Raw genomic sequence first — 20,523 nt, forward strand, 5'->3', positions numbered from 1 at the left:
AAGGTCTGAGTAAAGCAAGAACAAGCTTTTTTCTTCTTTTTTTTTTTTTTTTTTTTTGAGACAGGGTCTTGTTCTGTTGCCCAGGCTGGAGTGCAGTAGCACAATCATAGCTGACTGCAACTCTGCCTCCCAGGCTCAATCAATCCTCCACCTCAGCCTGCCAAGTAACTGGGACTACAGGCATACACCACCACACCCAGCTAATTTTTGTATTTTTTGTAGAGATAGGAATTAGTCATGTTGCCCAGGCTGGTCTTGAACTCCTGGGCTCAAGCCATCCACCCTCCTCTGCCTCACAAAGTGTTGGATTAAAGTGTGAGCCACCAAGCCCAGCCAAGAACAAGTTTTCTTACTGCTTCTGTTGCCCTGGATACTGTCTAGGAGGAAGGCTCTGCCACTATCACAAGCAGGCTGCACTGAATGCTGAAACCAAGGGAGGGATTTAGGGTGGCGAATGTTTTAGTCAATTTAGTGCTGATATAACAAAATACCTAAAGCTAGGTAGTTTATAAAGAAAAGAGGTTTACTCGGCTCATGATATATGGTGGCTGGAAAATTCACAGTTGGGCTTCTGCATCTGGTGAGGGCCTCAGGCTGCTTCCACTCACAGTGGAAAATGAAAGGGGAGCCAACATGCACAGAGATCACATGGCCAGAAAGGAAGCAAGAGAGAGAGAAGGGGGAGGTGCCAGGCTCTTTATAACAACCAGCTCTCAGGAGAACTGATGGAGTGGTGACTCCCCTCACCCCCAAAGGAGGGCATTAATGCATTCATGAGGGAGCCACTTCCATGACCCAAACACCTCGTGGTGGGCCTCTCCTTCAACATTGCGGATCAAATTTCAACATGAGATTTGGAGAGGACAAACATCCAAACCATAGCAGGGGAGAAGGAGTTATCTGGGCAACTCATGGGTTCCTTAAGAATAATGATTTTGCCTTGTCCAATTAAAGGAGAGGCACCAATTTCATTATCGTGGAGATAGGATTTTGCCATGTTGGTTAGGTATTTTATTACAGCAACCTGAACAGCCTAACAAAGCATGCTTGGGGTTACTTGCTCTAGGTTACTCTTTGGGGTTTCATTTCATCAGGCTGTCCAGAGAAATAACTAAGAGCCTCCTCCTTGGTGACTGACTCTCTCCATCTGCTGAGATTTGAAGGGTTCCTAGGATGTGAAACTTTTGGTGATAAAACCAGGACAGTATCTGTGACAGTTGTCCATGCTAGTTCCTCTTTTGACCTTTGCCAGGGATAACCAGATATTCTCTTATTTCTGAATCCAAAAGGTCAGACTTTCATAAGTGAGGACTTACTTCACAATAACCCATACATTGGCTTACACTGCATTTAAGAAAATTCTAACCACATTCTTAAAACTCAACATGGTGTTTGAATCCACATACAAATTACTGATTGTACCAAAGTCACACCAGCATGTTCATGCCTGGGGTTCTATTCGAAAGGGCAGAGGGTTATATTAGAGAGGAAAGAAATTATGCAGGATGGTGAGAGGAAGGGGCAAGAGAGAAAAGGCAACATGGCTTGGGATTTGGGAGATGGGGATGGTAGGAGTTTTGAGAGAGGAAAGAGGACATTAGGGGCTACTGTTCTGATGTGAGAGAAAAATTGGAGATGATGTTAAGTCATTTTTCCATGTGTACTGAGTGGAATCTTTCCTGGTGTCTCTTTGAGAGACTTCTTTAAAGATATTGTCTGCTTGTCAGTATTCTGTTGGGCGCCAACATGGGCCTTGAAGGGTTGGTGACACTTTCATTTCCTCATATCATGATCCACTGCAGTAGGTATTTGAATTTCCTATTCTTCAATTGTCATTATTAGTTGTTTCCCAGAGTACATCTGCATAATGTTGTAATGAACATGGTGCATCAGACACATTTTAAAAATGTATGACAACCTCATTTCAAATATTGCCTGCCCTGACCAAGAAAACCAGACTGAAAACTCAAACCTGCCTTGTTTTACTCTATGTAATCTCTGTGAGCTAATTAACAGTGCCTTGCTGAAACACCAAGTGGAATTTCCAGCTGAGAGTTTGCTTTAAAGTGATAGAGACTGCTTCGATTGTTCAAAGAAAGGAAACACTCTCATACAAAAATGTGAGAAAGGAAAGAAAATTTCCCCAGCAAAGGAAGAAGGCCAGAGGGGGCTAGAAATGAAAGAAAATAACATTTTTTAAAAGACCAAATCTATATCCAAAATAACTTATAAATGCCCAGGCTGCTGCTTTTTTATTAAATTTATTTCCTTGAAACTCATGACCATCTACGTTGAGGCTTAGAATTTACTCTGACCTTATCTTTTATTCAAGTCATATATTTTTAATCCCTAAGCATATCAAACACACTGAGGAAAGCCAAGAAAGAATTTTTAAATTTTATGATTTTTAAAGTTAACGGAATTATCCTATTGTATTGAAACTACCACAGAGTTATAATGAGAGTTAGTGTGAGGAGATTTTAACGATTTCAAACTCACAGTTGATGAGATTCAAACAACATTAATAATGTAAAATGCACTGTGTAAACTGCATTTCAGTCTATGGCGCATATGAACAAGCATGCTTTGTTAGACTGTTCAGGCTGCTATAATAAAATACCATAACCTGGGTAGCTTATAAACAACAGAAATGTATTTCTCATGGTTCTGGAGGCTGGGAAGTCCAAGGTCAAGGCACCTGCAGATTTGGTGTCTGCTTCCTGGTTCATAGACTGATACGGTTTGATCTGTGTCCCTACCCAAATCTCATGTCTACCTGTAATACACAATGTTGGAGGTGGGGCCTGGTGGGAGGTTATTTGATCATAGGAGTGGTTTCTTATGATTTAACACCATCCCCCTTGGTGTTGTCATGGCAATAGTGAGTGAGTTATTGCAAGATCTGGTTGTTTAAAAGTGCATAGCATCTCCTGCTCTCTTTGTTCCTCCTGCTCCAGCCATGTAAGACATTCCTGCTTCCCCTTTGCCATCCACCATGACTGTGAGTTCCTGAGGCCTCCCCAGTCATGGTTCCTGTACAGCCTGTGGAATCATGAGACAATTAAACCCCTTTTCTTTAAAAATTACCCAGTGTCAGCTAGTTCTTTATAGCAGTGCGAGAACAGACTAATACACAGACCTCACCTCCTCACTGTATCCTCATGTGATATAGGGATGAGGCAGCTCTCTAGGGCCTCTTTCATACAGGCTCTTCTTCATGATCTAATCACCTCCCCAAAGGCCTCACCTCACCTTGTGATTAGGTTTCCATTTGTGAATTTGGAGGCAGGGACATAAACATTCAGACCATAGCCCATGCCTTGGACTGAGAACCTCAGATGTTTAGGAGAAAGGGGTGAAGAGGCCAAAGAGTACTTGAGTGTGAGCTGTATTCCATTTTCAACAAATGTAAACCTTTGGAGACAATGCATGTTTATAATAAAAAAACAAGGGGTAACCCATGGCTTGATGAGTCTGAGCCAAACTGCTAATTTTATCAACTAAGGATAGTACCTGTCACACTTTGAGATATCAAAACTAGGTGTGCATAAGCATAACCTGAGCAATGTAAACTGTGAAAATGTGGACTCCCAGGCAGCATGCACAGGGATTCTAATCCAGTACATCATAGGTGGCTCCAGGCAAGCTGCATTCAAAACAAGTGCCAACTCCCTCCAGTTAAATGAGGTAAGGCAGGGGATCTGAGGCTGAACTTTGGGAGACATTTAATTCTTTCATAAAGGCCACACAATGGGACCAACATTCAGAATATTAATATAAAATGGATTATTTTATGATTACACTTATTTGCCATTCTAAAATAATGAGTTAGATCCTACACACTTGATCAGAGGATGCTAGTGTGGGAAGAAGAGGGAATATGAGGGGGAGCCATGACACAGGCCTCCCAAGTATTTGTATCATTGTACCTGAAATATCTTTAGGGGCTCTTGAGTGCAGCTCATGGCTTGATTTTCCACAACAGATTTATTTTTTCATTTCTCTTTCTAATGCTGAAAGAGGTTCATGGAGCCCTCTTTCTACAAGTCCTGATCTCCCCTCAATCTGCCGATCATCTTCCTCATTCATTTTCCTAGTCTGCTCTGAGAACATGTGTGACCTTGCTGCAAACACCAACTTTCCTGACTCTTATATGTGTTCTTTACCTCAAATAAAAACTGGTTTCCATGGCTCACTAACCTCTTCCCCCGAGTTGTCATTTCCACAAGACACACCAGCACTGCCCTCTTACCTAATTATTCTGAACAACATTCTCTTGACATCAAAGGGATTCTCTGAACGTCCCTGTGAGACTTAAAACTCACTAACCATGAATTTAAGACTCACTTTTGGCTTATTGCACTCAATGAAGGAAATAAAGACAGTGGTGAGGTAGCACTGAGCTACTATGATCAATTCTTTTGTTTGTTACTTAAAAGCAGTTCTTAGTGTAAAAGGGCTGTGGGGCCTTATAAGATGGAGGATATTGAATCCTCTTGGCATTCTGGCCCAGCACCATTATTCTTATCATCTATTTCTATCAAAGTGAGTTAAAGAATCTCTTCTTTAATGTGTAAATAACTGGCTAAGGCTTCTGAGCTCCCACTGCTCACTCTGGAGCTAGCAGAAGCTAGATGATGTAACTCAGGGTGTCCTAAATCTCTAACTTCCTGATAGCTGGGACATGAATTCATATCATCTTCTCATCCTAGAGAATCATACAGAGATGTTTTCTGGAGGATCTCTGAAGTATAATAAAAGTTGATTACGATTAAGAGTTTAAAACATTGCCCATATAATCCTGAGAAAAGCCCCTCTCTGTCCCATATGGAAATAAGTTTCTGTGTTGGCAAATTATTAAGTTAGCTTCTTTCCACAGTAATAGAACATAACAGAAAATTAAAACCAAACCTTAAATCTGATGAGTGAGGGTCAGGTAGGGGGATGGCCATACTTTAAGAGAAATCTTGTTTCAAAATTTTACAATTTATCTAGAAATCAGACAGAAATGGGAAAATACCCAATTTCAGCAACCCATTTAAGAACTTTATAACTGGACTTCCTCTCCGGTCTTCCTAATATCGATTTTACTGTGACATTAAGAAACTGAGTCATTTAAGATGATGGATATGCTAATCACCCTGATATGATCACTATACATTACATGTATTGCAACATCACTATGTGCCCCATAAATATTTATAATTATTTTGTATCAATTAAAATTTTTTTTAAAGAAACTGAAGTTTTTAAACTGATCTATAGGTATATTTCATATATAGTCTATAGCCTTTTGTTCAGACTTCCTGGATTGAGATCCTGTATCCACCCTAATGGCTGTACATTATTAGGGCAAATTACTTGGCTGTGCATATGGACAAATTACTTTTCTCTTTCCCTCACTTTTCTTCCTAACTCTGTAAGGTACTCATCTTACAGAAACGTTGTGAGGAATGAATGAATAACTGTAGTTTATTTAAAATGCCTGGTTATCTAGTAGGCATTCAATAGTTAACTGAGACTATTGTGTGCAAATGTGGATATACAATGCGGAGGGAGACAGAGGCTCTGCCCTTGGAGATTACAATCCAAATGAGGAGATGTGTGTTAAACAGTCACTCAGTGATAATTTCCTTACAATGTTCATTTGTGCTGTGAAAGAGGACTGCAGAGAGAGTGCTGTGAATCTGGTCAACAAGGGGGCCCTCAGGAGACAGGAAGGATTTTCCCCAGTGAAGAGATTTTAGACTGAGGCTTGAAGAAAGGGGAGAAGATTCACCCAAGGAGAAGGCAGACCCTGAGTGGAAGGGTTTGGGGAATATAAGAAAAACTTATACTCACAGGAGAAATATAAATAGATAAGTCAATAAGGTTTTAAGGATTGACATTAATCTTCATTGGGCAAAATGCTTTCTGGTTTTTTTTTTTTTTGGCTTATTTTTGGGTTTCTGTTTGTTTTATAGATTTATGGAGAAAGCTACAAAATGTAATCCAGATGTTTTTCCTCTCCAACTCTGAGGACCTGAACGTGACCTTTCCCCACCCCCAGGAGCAGAAAAGACAATGGTCTTGACTTTCTGCAGACCTTGGAAGTTTCAAAAACAGAACCACGCAGAGACCTAGGACTCACTGACTTCTGAAGGAAGGCAGTGTACTGAGGAAAGTGGGGAAGCAGAGATTTCAGGAAAAAGGAGAAAGGTGAAACCAGAAAGGCAGAAAGGCAGATGGAAAAGGAGGAACAATGTTAGAGGGTGTATTCGGGACAACACTCTGAAGTCTGGGTGGGGAGTGCCCTGGCTCTTTGATTGGGCTAAGGGGGTGAAGTGCCTGGGATAGGAGAATAACTCAGCACTCAGCATCCCAGTCTTCCCCACTGTCAGCTATCTTTGGAGTTATTACTGAAGTCCTTGAGTGAAGAATGACTCAGACTTACCCTGGGTTCCTCTGTGCGTTTGCCTCTAAAATAAAGGCCAAGGTGATGTCCAGAATAGAGAAAGAAATAGTCACTGCAAGTACAAGACACACCTCTGTTAGGAGCTATATTATGGGCAAAGTGTCCCCCTGTGGACATATCTGGCTGGAGGAACCATAAGTTAATGCCCCAAATGTCCCCTTTCCTAAAAGTTTAGCTAGAGACATTGTTTTGCCTTCCACCCTCACCCTACTGTGAGACAAAGGAAGAGAGCTCTGACTGCTGTGCAATGGGTTGGCTGAAAAATGATGGTGGTTTGGACCAGGCTGATGGCAGCAGAAATGTGGAGATATAGATGGACTTGTGTATGTTTAGGAATCAAATAAACAGCTTGGTAACTGCATGTGGAGGAAGCTGTGGTGTGCACATCATGACAGCATCCACTTGGTGACACAAGTTGTCATGAAGCAACCACAAGAATTGATTGGGGATGTCGTTTACTGAAACAAGAACCACTGTAGGAGGAGCAGAGTTCTGGGAAGATGACAGGAGCAGTTTAGAAGGTGTGAAACAGATGTGATGATGGGCCAGCCCACAGCATGTAGAGTAGGCAGTTAAATACAAGCATCTAGAACTTGCTAGACAGGTCTGACCTGGGCATATAAATGAGGCTTGCTGGCATATATGTTGATGCCCAAGGACAATGTAAAGGTGAAAAGAAGATGGCCCAGCAGTGATCCTCTGCAGGCAACACAACATTTGAAGGTTGAATGGAGTAAAATGAATCAGCAAGGGATCTGAGGAATGGCCAGAGAAATAGTATAAAGACCAGGAGATTGGGATGACACTTTTATCAAGGGAAGAAAAGGTTTCAAGAATTTCCAGCATACTGCCATACACATAGCAGATCTTCCATAAATCTTTGTTGAATGAAAGAAGAAAGGAAGGAGGGTCGATATATCAAAAGTCAATGAGAGGCCAATGTTTATAGGGTTCATTCACCTTAAACTCATTAGAGAGCAGTTGGGTGGCTTGGTGGCTCTGAAAACCAGGCTGTAAGTAGGTGTGGAGAGAACAGGAAGTAAGCCTGTGAAGACAAGAGTGTATAGACATCACTGTGGCAAAGTTTGGGTGTGACTTGGAAGAACGAGGGAAACATCTCCATGGGGTTTATTTTTCTCTTAGTTTGCTTTTGTAGGTTGGGAGACCTTTGCACCTATGTGAACAGGATCAGTAGAGAGGTAGAGGTAAAAAGAGAATTGAAAGCAAAGGTGGTGGTCCTAAGAAGAGAGGGGCTAGTGCTCAGAAGTGTGGGGTTTGGCCTCTGATTGAAAGGTTAGCAGGCACCCATTGACATGGGAGGAGACGGAGATGGGAGCAGATGCTGATGCTTTGAGGTTCTTTATGCTGGTATCTCAGGGTTTCTTGTTTCTCTGTGGAGTTTGAGGCAAGCCCATTCACTAAGAATGAAAGTCATACAGAGAAGTTCACAAGCTAAGGAAAGATGTTTTGAAAATGGTATGAAATGATGTTTTTGGAGAGTGGGAGATGATGATAAATAGAAAATCATAATGAGATTATCTATGCTATTGGATGTCCATTGATCATCTATTGAGAAGGATGCGGATCTGTTCAGGTAATTTTCTCCAGTGGTTCTCTCTCTCTCTCTCTTTTTTTTCTGGGACTAATACAAAGAAAAGAGACAATTGGCTTCATTAAGAGTTAAGGTTTCATCAGATGATTAGAACAAAGTGTGCCTCTGAATAGCAGAGACTTAACACCAACTCTTCCTCCCATGGATATTTTTGTGGTATCTTCGAGGACTTTGTCACTAAGTCCCTCCAACTGTAATCCCTTCCAGCTTAGGCTCAGATTTCTGGGGGGGATCCATTCCATACAGAATCCTTCCCAGGTGGTTTACTCAGGCAGGTGACATGGTTTGGCTGTATCCCCACCCAAATCTCATCTTGAATTGTAATGTCCACAATTCTCATGTGTCATGGGAGGAACCTGGTGAGAGGTGATTGAATTACGGGGGCGAGTCTTTTCTGCACTCTTCTCAAGATAGTGAATGAGTCTTGCGAGATCTGATGGTTTTCAAAGGTGGAGTTTCCCTGAACAAGCTCTTTTTTTGTTTGCTGCCATCCTTGTAAGATGTGACTTGCTCCTCCTTGCCTTCCACCATGATTGTGAGGTCTCCCCAGCCAGGTGGAACTGTAAGTCCATTCAACCTCTTTTTTTGTAAATTGCCCAGTCTTGGGTATTGTATTGGTTCATTTTCATGCTGCTGTTAAAGACATACCCAAGACTGGGCAATTTACAAAAGAAAGAAGTTTAATTGGGCTCACAGTTCCACATGGCTGGGGAAGCCTCACAACCATGGCAGAAGGGGAGGGGAAGCAAGTCATGTCTTACATGGATGACAGCAGGCAAAGAGAGAGCTTGTGCAGGGAAACTCTCATTTTTAAAACCATCAGATCTCATGAGACCCATTCACCATCATGAGAACAGCATGGGAAAGGCCTGCTCCCATGATCCAATCATCTCCCACTGGGTCCCTTCCATAACACATGGAAATTATGGGAGTACAAGATGAGATTTGGGTGGGCACACAGAACTAAACCATATCAGGTATGTCTTTATCAACAGTGTGAAAATGGACTAATACAGCAGGTGATAAATGGCTCTTGCACTCCTTTTTCACTTTCATGGCTCATATTCAACCCACAGAAAACTCACCAGGTGATTGCTTTTGTACTAAAATGCTCCAGAAGTGTAGGCTGATCCTAGCATGGTGCCATTGAAGGGGAGTACTATTCTTTTCGAAAGGCAGCCCTCTTCCTTGCTTCCTTTAGTTTTCCTGTAAGTAATACAGTTACTATCTTCTATATTTTCCAGTGGCAAGAAATACACTTCAAGTTCTCTTCATGGCATTCTAGAAGCACCCCTCACTAGGCTTAAGGTGATGAAGGTAACATTCCTGCACCCTGTCTAGATTGGGGGTACTCAGCATAGCAACTGCTCCTTCCAAAAAGCCACCCCACACAATATTCTCTTCTCATTTTCAGTTCTTCCTTGGAGGGTATATGGGACTTTAAAAGTCATGCAATCAGTTCTTGAAGAGTCCTACAATGTTGTCTGTCTTACTCTTTTTGCCTCATACTATGACTTGATGCCTCCCTGGGAGCATCTGATTCAATGTCCTGCCCACAGGGATGGATTGTGAAATCCAGTCCTGATAAAGAGCATAGTGAAGACTGGCAGAGACCTAGGGAGAAAGAAAGAGGTCACGCCAATGGCTCAGCAGTCACAGTGTGGTCAAAGAATGGCCCCAGTGGGGCTATTTGAACAAGCACTAAGAAATGATACCGGGTGGGATTGAAAAGGTGTCTGCTGCTGACACAATCTGGTTTTGACTTTAAGAGCAGGTGGCTGAGGTAGAGTAGTGAAAAAAAGATCACTGATGTAGATGAAGATGAGTGTCTCGGCTGGATCTTCCAAGAGGATGTTGGCGGTAAGAAGGAGTGACCTGGAGCTTGGTAGTTGACTCCCTGGTGAAGGGAAAAAGTGCTTAAGCAAGATTATTTGCATTTCAAAGGAAGAGGGGATTGAACAAGAAGGGACTGGGAACAAGCAGCTGGAAGTAGTAGCATTTGCAGGTAAGGAAGAGTTCCATCCTGCCTTCCTGCACTTGTGATATGTGGGGCTGGAAGAGATAAAAGGACCTCAGCCTGAGGCAGCCACATTGGAAGCTGTGTCCTCAAAGGATACCCAGGCTTCACTTACAGGCAAGAAGCCAGAGGGAAACTTTGGGAAAGAGATTAGGATTAGAAGGAGCTGGCTGATCAGCATATTGGTTTAGACAAAAGGGTTTGGGAGTGGAGAAGAAAGAGAAGGGTCAGGAAGTAATGGAAGACAAGGGAGACACAGTAGGTACTTGAGTCCTACAAGGTTCTTTGTGGCTGGAAATTGATGCCTATGGTCAAAGCATGGGGCTCAACTTCCTCACGGTCAACTGATACCAGCTGCTCCACTGGGTCTAGTAAGCAAGTCACCTGGTTTTTCAAACCCTAATCTGACTATGTCATATATGCTACTTCCCCTAGCTTGAAGTCATAAAGACAGGACTGGTTAGTGTGATTTAGAGGGTTCTACACAGTCATCTCCATGCCCGCTATTCCACACCACCCTTTCTGGCCATCTTCTATCCCTTAAACTTTCATCCCTCTCATGCTCTGTCTGTTGCTGCAGGGCCTTTGCATATGCTGTTTGTCTGGCTGGAATACTACCCCCTCCACTTATCATTTAGTTAAACACTATTCAGCTTATCTGAAAGCTCAGCTCAAATTTCTCTTATTCCAAGCTGACTCACCTGCCCTCACTGACTGGTCAAATCCCCTTTATACAGTTGGTCATTTAGTGTCTTTTTAACACTTATCACAATTACAACTATATGTTGTTTAAGGAATTGTTTGATTAATATTTCTCTCTTCCAAAAGACTGTAAGTACCATGAGGGCAGGAACCATGTGTCTTCTTTATACTAACTCTATTCCCCAGAGCATAGCACAATGTCTAGCATCTAGTCCTGCTTTTGGTGAATATTTACTTGCCTAAAGGATGAAGAATGGTTTTCACTGGTTGGCATTGGGGGGCTGGTGTGCAACTGGCCCCTGAAAGACCCAGCTGGTGAGCTCAGAATCACAGCACTGGTGCCTCCCAGGTCCTCTATTGGCAATGGATGTCCCGGCAGAAATGGGAGCTGAGCTCTAAAAACTCCAATGTCTCTTGAATTGCGTTTACTTATTTTTTTAAAAAAAGATTTTTCTGAGGCTATTTTAGCAGTTGATTTTTGTAGTTTGGCTATGATTCAGTAATTTCCCTGAAAGACAGGGGCCCTGGACTGTTTCCCTGAAAAGAGGCAATCTCATCCCTCTTGGATAAGAGCACATTGTCTGTTCACAAGGGACCTTCAGAGCTCTGCTTCTTGGGGGAGAGCCCAGGAGATGCAGCAGCTGCAGACTCAGTGCTCCCAGGGGGTCAAAGGTCAAAAGGTCAAGGGTGTCTTTCTGCAGGATACCCCAATCAACGAAGTCTAGCCAAAGAACTGTTTGCCTCCCAGTTCCTAAATTCAACTTCCTGCCCTAGGCTATGGGCACTGCCATTCTGAAGTTTCACTGTATTATGATTTGTAATATGAATAAACATGAGTTTTGATGTTGACTTGGGAGAAGGGCTCTCCTAGCTTAATGACCAGTGAGTGATTTTGTGTTTGTTTGTTTTTTTTTTAAATGTGCTGTTCAATCTCCAAAGGACCAATTGACTTGGAGAAACAGAGAATCCAAAAGTAGTTTTTTCTTTTACTGGGAACGTAAGTTCCCCATAAGCAGGACTCTTGTCATTTCCAGCCCTCTGTGTTGAATACACATAAATATGACACGAACAAATACCATATGCTTCCCTCGTTGGGTCACTTTCAGCTCTTTCATCCAAATAACTGGACTCCAAAGTGGTACAAAACAATCATGAAAAGTGAATTTACTCACAGGAAAAAAAGTGAGCCATTGCTTGTCTGAATTATCATGTGGCCAGCAGGACCTCCAGGGAAGAGGCAGCACCGAAAAGGAAATATGGTACATGATATGGAGAAGGGCGGCTTCCAGGAAGAGCCATTTTCTTTGTAAGAGATGGAGTTCTGGCAGGGACAGGCATTCTGGTCTTCATAAAGCCATGCCACAGAGTCATGGATTCTGAGATAAATACATGTTTACTAGTTGCCACCCCAGGGGTCATGTGTCAAAAGGCCAGATGAATCATCAAAAGGGTCAGATGAATTAATTGTGAAAAATAGAGTAGATAAAGTGAATCACACACAGAACTACTGAGTTGCAAAACTCTCAATTTACTTAGAGAAGACGTTTCACTTATTTATTCATTCACTGTTTTGTTTGTTTATTCAATGATAATTCATTGAGTACCTAAAATTGTGTTGAACCCTATGCTGGGGCTACAAGACAAATTAGGTAGATGTTTCCATTTCTTCATATTTGCTCTTCCCAGCCATTTCAGATTTGTTTACATTATTGATGGATTCAAGAATAACATTAATAAATTTTCTAATTTATTCTAAGAACAGCCAAGGTTAATTAAAGAAAAAAGTCATGAAAGAGAAAGAGGGAATCCTGGATGACTGCTTGGCTCTTTAAACCTCAGTTTTCTTATCTGTGAAATATGGGGATCCATTACATGACATTACATAAAGTCTGTTCTGTTTTATAAACATACAGTGAAACCAACATTTTCTTAGAGATCTGATTGGTCACTGATCCAGTCTTTACTGTTTTGTAATAAATTACCTTAAAACCTAGTGAGTTAAAACAACCTCCATTTTATTATGTCTCATACTTTTTATCAATGGAGAATTCAGCCGAGACTTACAGGGGTGTATGGCCTATTCCACGTGGTGTCTAAGTTCACTGTGACATATTCAACTGACAGATGGGCTGGTCTGGAAGTACCGAGATAAAATCCCATGTCCAGAGGCTTGTTTGGGATGCCTGGGACACTGGGCTCAGCTGAACGGTCATTGTGGTATCTAGAGGTGGCTTTTCCAGCATGACAATCTCAGGGTAGCTGGAGTTCTTACACAGTAGGTAGCTCAGAGCTCCCAGAGTATTCCAGGAGAATCAGGCAAGAGATGCAAGATTTCTTTTGAACTAGCCTTGAAATTCCCAGAACACCACTTCTGCCACATTCCATTGGTCAAACCAGCCCAGATTCAAGGGAAGGGGAGAAATAGACTCAACCTCACAATGGAAGAATTGCATGGGCCACATGGAAGAAAGTCATTGATGGCAGCCAGCTTGGAGGTAAGCTACCATAGTCACCAGGAGCGTTTAAATGCTACAGTGCCTGAGCCCTGGCAATTAAAAATATAAGTCTCTCTGTGATCTTTGATTTCTCCTTCTCTTCCTATAAGCTAAATCATGGAAAGTTCGGTAAAATACCTCGTGATTACAAGTGATTCCTGAGCATGGATGGAATCTGATATGAAAATGCTTAGATGGGCTTTACATTGATGAGAAAGATCTGGGAAAATTTTAAAAAGTGCAGAAGGCACGTAAGACATTAGGTCTCTTAGCAGTTGCATGGATCAGCTCACAGCCCCTTCTCCCCATTTTGAAACCTCTAGCGAAAGGGATTTCTCTCCTAGACCCTGTCCTTGTACTTCCCATGGTGTTTATCAGGTGTCTGAGGGTACATGTCGCTTTTCAATCACAGATTTCCAAAAACCTGAAGCTTTGATTCCTCTGCTTCTCCCACAAGGCATTAACAGGTTCTCAATCACTCTCTGCTTAATACACACAATCACTGTGATGGGGTTCACAGGAAGCTGGGAATAACATAAAGAATAGTTTGAGATCAACCCCTGCTTTCAGAAAAAGGTGATTTCATTATCTGTGATGGCTAATGTTCAACAGCTCACCAATGCTCACTAACAGGCAATAAAAGTGAAAACATCCACTGGGGGTTTGATGTCTGGTCTATGTCTTCGTAAATTAAATAGTGCACACTTTGTGGCAAGAGACAGAAAAGATTTGTATGCTAAGTTTTCACGAGGAGACAATCTTTCTACCCATGACCTCGCTGTCTCTGCACACGCACACTTTTGGTCCAGGCTTTTCCTTCGAAAGATAATCTTTGCACAGTGCTGTAAAATGTAAAATAGAGGTTCCTCTTCAAAGACTTTCCTCCCCCATCTAATTAGGAATAAATAATAACTTCTCTTAAAAGCAAAATTTATTCAAAGACCTGTGCTAACATTCTTAAATCTCTGCTAGCCATAATAAAGAAATCAATGTACTTTATGTTCTTAGCTCCCACAATTTAGCCTAAATATTTGCCCTGGCATGCTTATACTGGTCCAAGCAAGCATTCGGTTATAGCCTGTTCCTCTTCCTTATTGAAAAGTGTTTTTGTCTTTCTCAGCATTCCACAAGTTACTCCCTCCTTCCTTTGTTCTCCTCTACCTTTGCCTCTTTTAAAAAGTTCTAAGTTGCTAGCCAATCAGGACAAATACAGAATGTGAGGTCCCGTTCCAGCCAATGGAAACCGGACACAGCAGTAAGGTAGACCCATCAGGTTATAAATGACCCTATCTCCTTTGCTCGCTGTACTCTCGTGGCAAAACTGCTAGTGAGTGTACCCTTTCTGCAGGAAGTAAAAATGGCTTACTAAATAAATTAAGTTTATGTTCAAGTGCTATTTCTTTACAGCACCAGAGAATGAGCATTTCAAACAGTGTGGAAATTCTGCTCAACACAGATGGGGGCAGGGTAGTTGGTGGTTGAGAAAGATTAATCATTACCCTTATGCCAAGTTTAATTAGTAAGAAAATGGAGGAAAACTGAGAAAAAGGAAAGCCTCCTTATTTACATTGTACTAGAGAATCAATTTCAACGTCATAAAAAAAAAGTAAGACATGAGTTACAGACCCAGAAAATGTAAGGGCTCCTTGTTTTTCCATAAAATGTGAATACCACATAAGCAAGAGCCTACTTTTATTGTGTCTTCTGATTCTAACTATACTCTTTCATTCTCTTTCCATCCTAAAAGAAATTTTTTAAAGATAATGCTTTCAGAACCCTCCTACAAGAAAGCACAACATTTCTTATGATTATATAATAACTGTATAATACATATAACTGAATAACAATGAATGTTCTCATTTTTTATTACTTATTTTCTACTTACTTTCATATTTCAAACCCTGGCTCAATATCTCACTTGCTGTGTTTCTTTGGGCAATTTACTTAGTGTCTCTCTACTCTGTGGTTCCCTCAACATTAATAATTATACATATCCATATGACAGTTTTGAAAATTAAATGAGCTAAAATAGGTTCAGAACAATACCTGATACACAGTAGATGCTCAATATGTATAACATGAAATTAACAAACACCTTCGCAATATTTTCTCATTTAATCCTCAAAACAAGCCAAGCAACATTAGGGAAACAGGATCACATTAGGAGTTACAGGTCTATATTCTGCAGCCAGACTCTGCGTGTTCGAATCCTGGATCTTTGTCTCACTAGCTATATAATCTTGGCAAGTTACTAAATCTATCTGTGCCTTAGTTTCCTTATTTGCAAAATGAGAATAAGAAGAGTACTTATTTCACAAGTGAAATGTGATATTATACACAAGGCACTTAGAGAAATGCGTGGCATGTGGTAGGTGCCGCCATTTTATTTGCTGCTGTTGAATGGTAATGTCTTGTGTTGGCTTAGTGTGTGCAGATGTGTTACTGTATAGTAGGCCCCCATGTAGGGCTGGTTTCACCGGTCACCCCAGGACCCATGCTTAGACTCTTTTAACTTGTTTTCGTGTTCAATTGTCACTGTCTTGAAATCCTTAATAAGTATTTGAAGAAACGGGACAGCATTTTCATTTTGCACTGGGGGCCTGAAAATTATGTAGCCAGGCCTGCCCCTGGTTTTTGGAATTGATTCAAGAGCACAGTTGCTCATAGGCCACTCATGCTGACTCATGTGAAGTGTGTGCATTTATTTTGGGGCATCCCCAAAGCTCAACATTTCTGTACATTGAGCTTTGCCCCTATTGTCAGAGTAAAGGGGCTGGGGGCCAGCTGGGTTCTGTTCCGGGTTTGGTACTTTTCAGTTCCACGGGTGTAATGTAAGATGAAATTATCACAAAGTATGGAAAATCCACACTCACAGCTCACATTGTACCGAATAGGTAACTTGTATCAGAAACGTGTTTACTATTATGTGAGAAGCCATTGCGTTAATACAAAAGAAATGCATAAAGAGTGTTATAAAATGTATCAGAACTTGGCCAGGCATGGTGGCTCACGCCTGTAATCCCAGCACTTTGGGAGGCCGAGGCAGTTGGATCACCTGAAGTCAGGAGTTCAAGACCAGCCTGGCCAACATGGTGAAACCCCATCTCTACTAACAATACAAAAATTAGCTGAGCATGGTGGCAGGCACCTGTAATCCCAGCTACTTGGGAGACTGAGGAAGGAGAATCGCTTGAACCCGAGAGGCGGAGGTTGTGGTGAGCCAAGATTATACAATTGCACTCCAGCCTTGGCGACAAGAGCGAAACTCCATTTCATTGAAAAAAAAATGCATAAGAATTTCTTGTCATTATGTAGTTCTTCAATGAATGAATATTAAAGATCATATAATATTATTAGGCAGGAGATGGAGAATTTTTATGGTAATGGAGGTCATTATACTTAAAACAATTGGGAAACCCCATATTACACTGTAAGTTCCTGAACTGCCAGATCCATTTCAATTCACATTTGAGCCCTCTTATTTCCTTGTTCAAAACCTCGCACACAGCCAGCGTACAATTAGCATGTTTGCAGTGAGTGATATAAGCCTAATGGATTGATCAGATTTCCATCTTAATAGGTCAGATGTGGGAAATATATTAGGTTGAGCTAACAGAAATAACAAGGGACAGTGAATACAAAGGGGATCCTGGAAGACATGTGAGATGGAGAAGGGGAGAGCATAGACTGCTTAAGTTCTTGGAATCATAAGAACTGATGAGTCAAGATGAAGCAAGTGCACAGTTGGAGGACAGCTTGACAGAACAGAAGTGGGTTTGCCATGGAAGTAGGCAGACACCATGCCATTGTGTTCCAGAACGGCATGCCTTCTCACTCGAGTTACATTCATGTCACTCCCCTGTTCAGAATATTCCAGTGACTTCCCAGCCTGCAAAGTCCCCAATCCCTATCTGGTCTAATTACTTCCTACTCTCTCTCCCCACCTCCTTCTGTTCCAGCCACATTGTTCTTCAAGCTCCTCCTTAAACATGCCTTGTATATCCCTGGGTCATCAATGTTCCCTTTGCCGGGAACACTTTGCTATCATTTTCTTCATTCCTCACTTATTCAGGTCTTTTCTCCAAGGTCGTATCCTCAGAGTGAACTTCTCCAACCACCATGTGTAAGATAGACAGCACTCCAGTCATTCTCAAGCACTTTATCTTTTTAAAACATTGTATTATGTATTTATTTTTTCCATTGCCTATCAGTTTCATTTCTCATCAGAAAAACACATCTTTCTCTTTTGTTCACAGCAGTATCCATAGAGCTTAAACCATTTCCCAGCAGAGTCAATGCTCAATCAATATTTGTTGAATGGATAAGTGAATGAATGGGTAAATGATTTAAAAACCCATGTGCAAATGAAGAAAGCAGTCCATTAGAAGAAGAGCAATGTATCGTCTACTAGTTCTGCCTTGGGAGATGGTCTGCGGAAGTGTTGGGGAACTGACAGAGAATGAGATCACAAGGGGCTGGACTTGGATTTGGAATTTAAAGATTACATTGAGCCTGCAAACTTACAAACATCCTGTATACTACAAACTTGTTATGTCTTCTTCTTATACAGTTAGAGTCAGTGCCAGTAGACTGAGAGTTTTGGCAAATCCACAGTGACTCGCCTATTCTCTGTGGTGGACACTGTTGCATGGAAGGAGCTCCCAGGATTCCCCAGGCGTGTTCTTCTGGTATGGTGGCTTCTGACTTGGCTTGGGTTACTGAGCCAACTTGATACCTTCGGTGCTCTGTCTGCTTTTTGCTGTTACCAAGGATAGTGGACTCCACCCGAGGAAGTTACAACAGGTAGGAGGAGGAGGGAGAATCATCCTGAAGAAAAGGATGAATTCGCTGTCTGAGAAAATATTACCCTAACCAAGCCCATGGAGTTCTAAGTATTTGTGTAGACTGTATGACTGTTCCAAACACTTCACTCTCTCCCAGGAACACATGATACATCTGTACTCTTTGCCATGTGACTGTATGACGCCTCCTAGTAAGGTAGGTGGGGAAAACCTTCCCGCCTCATTGACTTTCAGGTTGGCCATGTTACTTGCTTTGGCCAATGAAATGTTAGTGCAAATACCATGAACAGAACTTTCAGTGTGCTTGTTTTGTTTGGCTTGCCCTCTTGTACCATCTTCCAGGAGAGCTTCCTAGGGTGGCAGATACATGCAGCCAATTTAAGCCCAACCTGTAGGCAGAAGCAGAGCTACCCAGCTAATCTGCAGACATGCAGGTAAGAATCATAAATGTATGCTATTGTAAACCACAGATATTGGAGTTGTGTTTTTATGCCATAAAAACTTGATTAAGACAGTTGTTGGAACATTTTCAGTGATATTTCTGATAATCGTGCCCTATATATCAAGAAAAGTTGCTGTAGCTTAGTTATGTTGTGTTACACACCCATTTTGCCTAAATCCTACGTCAAACTATGAGAGTCAGATTTTTCACCTCTAGGATGGCTAGGGGGTAAGCTATCCTTCTTGTTCTGTTCCAGGGAACTTGTCTGCTTTAGAAATGCTGCCTGATGAACCAGCACCAAGGACGTTTCTTCAGAAGAAAAGCTGTCTCTTTCCCCTTTTCTCTTACATTCTTTTGCATAAGGCAGGTACTTGATAAATTGAACTGATTAGTTGCACTGCCCAATAAGGTAGTCATTATCACCTCTGGCTATTTAAATTTAAATTATTCACAATTAAACAAAATAAAAATTCAAGTTCTCAATAGCCACATGTGGCTAGAGGCCACCATATTAGACAGCACAGATGTGGACCATTTCCATCATCACAAAGTTCTGTTGGACAGTGGCTACATCTAGATTCTAGAGGTTGGGTAATTTATTAATTCTGAAGGCTGGGAGAAGTAAATTCTTTGTGGTTTGATGATATGAGTGCTGCGATGATAGGATGGAGAGAGGAGAAAGGGAATAAAAGAAAAAAATGAGCTCTATAATCTCCTTTTACCTTTGGTTTAGACATAAATAATCTTTATGAAATACCACCTGGTGTGTTGGTTATACTCATTTTGCTGATTTTTCTAGAAACATTCTAGGGCATACAGTTCACCAGTCACATTTACTGATAAATGGGTATGTGTGTATGGTTCTTCCAGAGGGTATCTCAACAGAACAACCATATTTCAATTCATCTCCCAATGCAGGGAATGTGTCAAGGTTTGTAATCATAACCTCCAACACCTCCAAAACTAGAGACAAAAATAACACAGAAAAAATGAGAAAATGTGTTCAGTGCTGAAACTAGCACTCCCAGCCCCAGGTCAGTTACAGCAGTGGCAGGCATTATGTTTGTCTCCACAAGATTCATCAAGCTATATGGGCAAAGACTCAGCAAGTAGAAGGCAACGGAGCATGGGCTAAGATCAGCAATTTATCTGAGGCCAAATACCACAAAACAAAGGAAGACTCATTATGTAAGCTAGCTACAGGTATATTAGTTCCGTTTTAGAGACTTCCAACAGGTTTTCATATATTTCACATTTAACATCAGTATCAACCTTAATGTAAGAGACACTGCAATCATTTTTTATAGTACTTGGAAATGAAAATTCTCAGGAGGAACTTTTCAAAGGATTTTTCAGTTCCATTTTTCTTATAGGAAAAGTTTTATATCTAAGGTAATACAATCTGCTCTCAAAATAGACTGAAGTGTCTCTATTCCTTTCTGAACTTTTGGGTCATCTTTGGTCATTGATCCCAAAGAGTGGATTTCTAAGTACTTAGGTTTTCTTCACTAGCAACAGTCCCTGGACTCTGTCATCCCTAGTAGCTGTCTTACACAGTATCCAGCACTCTTCAGCTAACACTTTCCACCCTTCCAACCCATTTTGCCTAAATCTTATCAAACTGTGAAGGCCAGATTTTTCTAGACCTTCTAGAACTTCCACTGCAATGTATTTTGAGACTCATCAAGACCACCAATCCAAGGACCCCATAACTTTCTTATTATTTTGTCTTCTTTTCTTAGTGTCTATTACACAGTCCATTATTACAACTACTATCTTATAAACACCCTTAGATTCCATGCCCCTGTCTCTGATGTACCTTCCAGGGAAGACTCTGAACCTGGTTTTGCCCAATTTTTGCTTCTTTTTACACTGCCAACTGAATGGCTGAGCTGGCCAACCTCTACTGTGCACTCAACATAGTCCAGAATTTATGCCACGTTTCTACATTTTAAGATAATAATTTTAACCACCCCCATCTCTCCTCACATCAACCCTC

This window comes from Gorilla gorilla, chromosome 11 (assembly GCF_029281585.2).
Source record: "Gorilla gorilla gorilla isolate KB3781 chromosome 11, NHGRI_mGorGor1-v2.1_pri, whole genome shotgun sequence".
NCBI classification, from domain to species: domain Eukaryota; kingdom Metazoa; phylum Chordata; class Mammalia; order Primates; family Hominidae; genus Gorilla; species Gorilla gorilla.